We start from the raw sequence: 6,000 nt of genomic DNA on the forward strand, positions 1-6,000 counted from the left end.
GCAGGTCCCTTTCACTTTCAGAAATTATTTGATGCTTGCTGTCCATTTCAATCATCATGCTCGGAAGACGAAAATGATGGCTTGATGGTCTGCTGGATCATATGGGATTCAAGAATTATTTTTCTTACCTGATAAGATTGAGTGACCTACCCCAAGATGATGCACAAACTTTAATACATCCCAAAAAAATGGACCAGTAAGCTTTGCTGCCCTGCCCCCACCCACAACAATGAGTGCATCATAACCGCTGACCTCAGGAGGCATCACGATCACTGCATTGTGATGATGGAGGGGGCATCACTTAGGGGGACATTACTGGAAAAGGATAGTCCTTTCCCCAAAAGGACCATGAAAAAGACAAGGCTTGGTCCCTTGTTGATTTTGGAGGCAATGAGAAAGCCTCGGTTACTAAAAAATTTCGGGAGATGATATTTCATAACTCTTTCACTGTGACAAAATATTATCTTTTGACATCAGTACAAATTTGCATGAAAATCCCACATTATTTTGGTGACACTTTCTCCAACATTTTTGTGCCATTTTATAATTTTTTTGGTCTGCCATCTCCCTTTCCCTCTGTCTCAAGGAATATCCATAGGAACATCTGTTAGGGAAACCAAATGTCAGCCACTAAGGACACAAATATACAAAAAACACCATCAGTTGAAAGAATGTCAGCAGAATATATTTCCCCTTCTTTATCTAGTCTCTCCATGGCTTTCTGAAAGCACCTGAAAGATGTATAAATATATTATGGTACAGGCTTCCACTAGGTAAATCCTGCTGCCTCCCTTGCATGGCGGGTCCCTTTTAACTGAGCCAATATTTGTATCTTATGACCTCAGCAAAAGAATAAGGGAAAAAATGGCAAATCTTGGTCCCGTTCTTTTCATAGACACACACGTTTGACAACACCATTTCCAAGGGTTAAGTAGCACATCTTGGCTGGAGATACCAAGCCAGCTAGGGACTATGGCCTCACTTGTAATTTGAAAAGAGAACATTGTCTCTGGATCAATAAGTAACAGAAAAATAACAGAATTGCAGCCTATGAAAAGAACGGGACCAGGATTTGCCATTTTGTTCTCCTTATTCTTTGCTGAGATCATAGATACAAATATTGGCTCAGTTAAAAGGGACCCGCCATGCAAGGGAGGCAGCAGGATTTACCTAGTGGAAACCTGTACCATAATATGTTTATTTATCTTTCAGATGCTTTCAGAAAACCATGGAGAGACTAGGTAAAGAAGGGGAAATATATTTTGCCGACATCCTTTCAACTGATGGTGTTTTTTTATGTGTGTGTTCTTAGTGGCTGACATTTGATTTCCCTAACAGATGTTCCTATGAATATTTCTTGAGACAGAGAGAAAGGGAGATGGCAGACCAAAACATTGTAAAATGGCACAAAAATGTTGGAGAAAGTGTCACCAAAATAATGTGGGATTTTCATGCAAATTTGTACTGATGTCAAAAGATAATATTTTGTCACAGTGAAAGAGTTATGAAATATCATCTCCCGAAATTTTTTAGTAACCGAGGCTTTCTCATTGCCTCCAAAATCAACAAGGGACCAAGCCTTGTCTTTTTCATGGTCCTTTTGGGGAAAGGACTATCCTTTTCCAGTAATGTCCCCCTAAGCGATGCCCCCTCCATCATCACAATGCAGTGATCGTGATGCCTCCTGAGGTCAGCAGTTATGATGCACTCATTGTTGTGGGTGGGGCCAGGGCAGCAAAGCTTACTGGTCCATTTTTGGGGGATGTATTAAAGTTTGTGCATCATCTTGGGGTAGGTCACTCAATCTTATCAGGTAAGAAAAATAATTCTTGTTCCCCAAATTATCCAGCAGTCCATCAAGCCATCATTTTCGTCTTCGGAGCATGATGATTGAAGCTGACAGCAAAGATCGAATGATTTCTAAAAGCGAAAGGGACCTGCTATGTCTTCTGAGCACAATCTATTAGAGTTTCTGCATCATCTTGGGGTAAGTCACTCACTCTTATCAGGTAAGAAAATTACCTCTTGAACCCCAAATTATCCAGCAGAAAATCAAGCCATCATTTTCGTCTTTGGAGCATCATGATTGAAGCTGACAATAAACATTGAATGATTTCTGAAAGTGAAAGGGATCTGCTATGTCTTCTGAGCACGATCTATTAGAGTTTCTGCATCATCTTGGGGTAAGTCACTCTTATCAGGTAAGAAAAATACCTCTTGTACCCCAGATTATCCAGCAGACCATCAAGCCATCATTTTCGTCCTCGGAGCATGATGATTGAAGCTGACAGCAAACATCGAATGATTTCTAAAAGTGAAAGGGACCTGCTATGTCTTCTGAGCACGATCTATTAGAGTTTCTGCATCATCTTGGGGTAAGTCACTCTTATCAGGTAAGAAAAATACCTCTTGTACCCTAGATTATCCAGCAGACCATAAAGCCATCATTTTCGTCTTGGGAGCATGATGATTGAAGCTGACAGCAAACATTGAATGATTTCTGAAAGTGAAAGGGACCTGCTATGTCTTCTCAGCACCATCTGTTAGAGTTTCTGCATCATCTTGGGGTAAGTCACTCTTATCAGGTAAGAAAAATACCTCTTGTACCCCAGATTATCCAGCAGACCATCAAGCCATCATTTTCGTCTTCGGAGCATGATGATTGAAGCTGAAAGCAAACATCCAATGATTTCTGAAAGTGAAAGGGACCTGCTATGTCTTCTGAGCACAATCTATTATAGTTTCTGCATCATCTTGGGGTAAGTCACTCTTATCAGGTAAGAAAAATACCTCTTGTACCCCAGATTATCCAGCAGACCATCAAGCCATCATTTTCGTCTTTGGAGCATGATGATTGAAGCTGACAGCAAACATTGAATGATTTCTGAAAGTGAAAGGGACCTGCTATGTCTTCTCAGCACCATCTGTTAGAGTTTCTGCATCATCTTGGGGTAAGTCACTCTTATCAGGTAAGAAAAATACCTCTTGTACCCCAGATTACCCAGCAGACCATCAAGCCATCATTTTCGTCTTCGGAGCATGATGATTGAAGCTGAAAGCAAACATCCAATGATTTCTGAAAGTGAAAGGGACCTGCTATGTCTTCTGAGCACAATCTATTAGAGTTTCTGCATCATCTTGGGGTAAGTCACTCTTACCAGGTAAGAAAAATACCTCTTGTACCCCAAATGATCCAGCAGACCATCAAGCCATCATTTTCGTCCTCGGAGCATGATGATTGAAGCTGACAGCAAACATTGAATGATTTCTGAAAGTGAAAGGGACCTGCTATGTCTTCTGAGCACAATCTATTAGAGTTTCTGCATCATCTTGGGGTAAGTCACTCTTATCAGGTAAGAAAAATACCTCTTGTACCCCAAATGATCCAGCAGACCATCAAGCCATCATTTTCGTCCTCGGAGCATGATGATTGAAGCTGAAAGCAAACATCCAATGATTTCTGAAAGTGAAAGGGACCTGCTATGTCTTCTGAGCACAATCTATTAGAGTTTCTGCATCATCTTGGGGTAAGTCACTCTTATCAGGTAAGAAAAATACCTCTTGTACCCCAGATTATCCAGCAGACCATCAAGCCATCATTTTCGTCCTCGGAGCATGATGATTGAAGCTGACAGCAAACATTGAATGATTTCTGAAAGTGAAAGGGACCTGCTATGTCTTCTGAGCACAATCTATTAGAGTTTCTGCATCATCTTGGGGTAAATCACTCACTTTTATCAGGTAAGAAAAATTCCTCTTGTACCCCAAATGATCCAGCAGACCATTAAGCCATCGTTTTCGTCTTCGGAGCATCATGATTTAAGCTGACAGCAAAGATCGATTGATTTCTGAAAGTGAAAGCGACCTGCTATGTCTTCTGAGCACAATCTATTAGAGTTTCTGCATCATCTTGGGGTAAGTCACTCACTCTTATCAGGTAAGAAAAATACCTCTTGTACCCCAGATTATCCAGCAGACCATCAAGCCATCATTTTCGTCTTCGAAGCATGATGATTGAAATGGACAGCAAGCATCGAATGATTTCTAAAAGTGAAAGAGACCTGCTATGTCTTCTCAGCACCATCTATTAGAGTTTCTGCATCATCTTGGGGTAATTCACTCACTCTTCTTATTAGGTAAGAAAAATACCGCTTGTTCCCCAAATAAAAACGGGGCTGAAATTTTTGTACCATTTCAGTTACTTTGAATGAATGAACAGGTAAATAATTCAATATATTTCCTCTGTGTCTCAAATAATTAATCATCTTAAGTAATTCTGTTGGAGCTAGAATTCTTACATTTTGGGTCTCAAATCTTGAAATTCTACTTCCATGGTTAATGCACGATTCCCAGATATACTAAAGTACTAAGTCCTATGTACTACTGTAAGTTCTAGTTTCAATTGATGAACTTCTTTTCAAGTTAGACTTCTAGAAGACCTTTATCTCATCGCCTTCAGAGAATCTGGAATACGAATTAAAAATTGGGCTGAAATTTCTGCACCATTTCAATCACCTTGAAGGAAGGAACAGGTTATTAATTCTTTTTTTTTTCCAACGGTTTTATAAAATACCATGATGGTTTGGCATCCAGTCAGAATAATGACATTCTGGAACTCAAATCTCCACCTCCTCCTTCTAAGGTGGATGCTGGATTCTGGGAGGATGTTGTAAATTTCTCAACTTCTAGATTCAATCTTTGAACTTCTTTGTCATTTTTTTTAGGTTTGAATGATGGGATGTGATGGCATTTCAGAAGACGTTTATTAATCTTTCAGGTAATACGGAGCTTTTCCTGTGTTCCAGCTCTCAGACGCTCAAACCAGCAGGGCTGTTGCTGAGGGAGTCTCTGGATGTTGTGCCAGCGGCCGGGTGGTGGTTTATGGTCTTTGCTGATATGCCCAGGGTAACACTGATCGCCACATTTGGGGTCGGGAAGGAATTTTCCTCCAGGGCAATTTGGCCGGAGGTCCTGGAGGTTTTTCGCCTTCCTCTGGGCATCCGGCAGAGACCACCCATTAGGGCAATCCTATAGGTCAAAAATAAAATTAACTGTGCAAAAAAATCTTTGTTGTGTTTGTCTGTTTTTTATCCTTTCCCAAATGATATGAGTCCTAAATGGAGTTTTCTTGCAGTTCACTACCTCTCTCTGTCCCTATTCCAAACAGCCACCCTTATACTGTCTTCTCTTGGAATAGCAGACAGCAACCCAGTGCCCTCCAAAGGTACAGGACTACAACTCCTGTTATCATGCTGGCTGGGGCTTCTGGGTGTTGTAGTCCAAGAAAAGGAACATCTCCAAGCTCACCCAGCAACGGCCACAAGAGATAGGAACGGCAACGGGGAACAACCGGAGGGCGACCACCCGAGGAGGCCTGTCCTCTTGAAACCCCTATTTCGAGGCTAACGTGTGGAGCTTGTGATCTTTTTTTTATGGTCATGGCGAATCTCCCCAAGCGTAGAGCTGTGACTCTAAAGCACGCACCGAGTGACTCTTTAGCCACATCATCCAGTCCAGCAATACCACTGATCAACTACTGAAAGCAGGAGACAGCCTGGAAACAAAGCGACCACATCTGAATGATCTGTGTATGAAACAGGAGACTGGCCACGTGCCCTATGCAGAGCAGAGTAGGCATCAATCCTGTGCCCTCCAACGGTCCTGGACTACAACTCCTATTATCCTGCTGGCGGGAGCTTCTCGGTGTTGTGTTCCATCCACTATTTACATCTGAAAATTACAATTTCAATACTACAGTAGTGTGTCGAATTACTAACTTAATTGGTTCCTGAATTCTGGTCGTAACTCGAAATGCTCGTATGTCGAGACGTTCGTAAGTCGAGGCACCACTGTAACTCGTTATATCCAAGATGTGAGAATGGGGAACTGCTGGCTATTTAATAGGTATATATATTAAGTGTCTGCCGTGAAATTAGCAAAATAAACAAGCGGAGGAATTTTTTCCCTACACATGGACTTTATCCTGAATCCAGAACTTCT

General features: G+C 41.4%; 1 long non-coding RNA gene across 1 annotated transcript; it reads left to right on the forward strand.

Annotated features, from left to right (window-relative positions):
* The first annotated feature begins 4,398 nt into the window (after positions 1 to 4,398).
* LOC140702188 (uncharacterized) lies at positions 4,399 to 5,047 on the forward strand. Its single transcript, XR_012081265.2, has 2 exons — positions 4,399 to 4,532; positions 4,725 to 5,047. It is a non-coding gene; the product is annotated as an uncharacterized LOC140702188 (long non-coding RNA).
* The last annotated feature ends 953 nt before the right edge of the window (positions 5,048 to 6,000 follow it).

The sequence above is a fragment of the Pogona vitticeps genome, chromosome 10 (genome assembly GCF_051106095.1).
Source record: "Pogona vitticeps strain Pit_001003342236 chromosome 10, PviZW2.1, whole genome shotgun sequence".
Classification (NCBI taxonomy): Eukaryota; Metazoa; Chordata; class Lepidosauria; order Squamata; family Agamidae; genus Pogona; species Pogona vitticeps.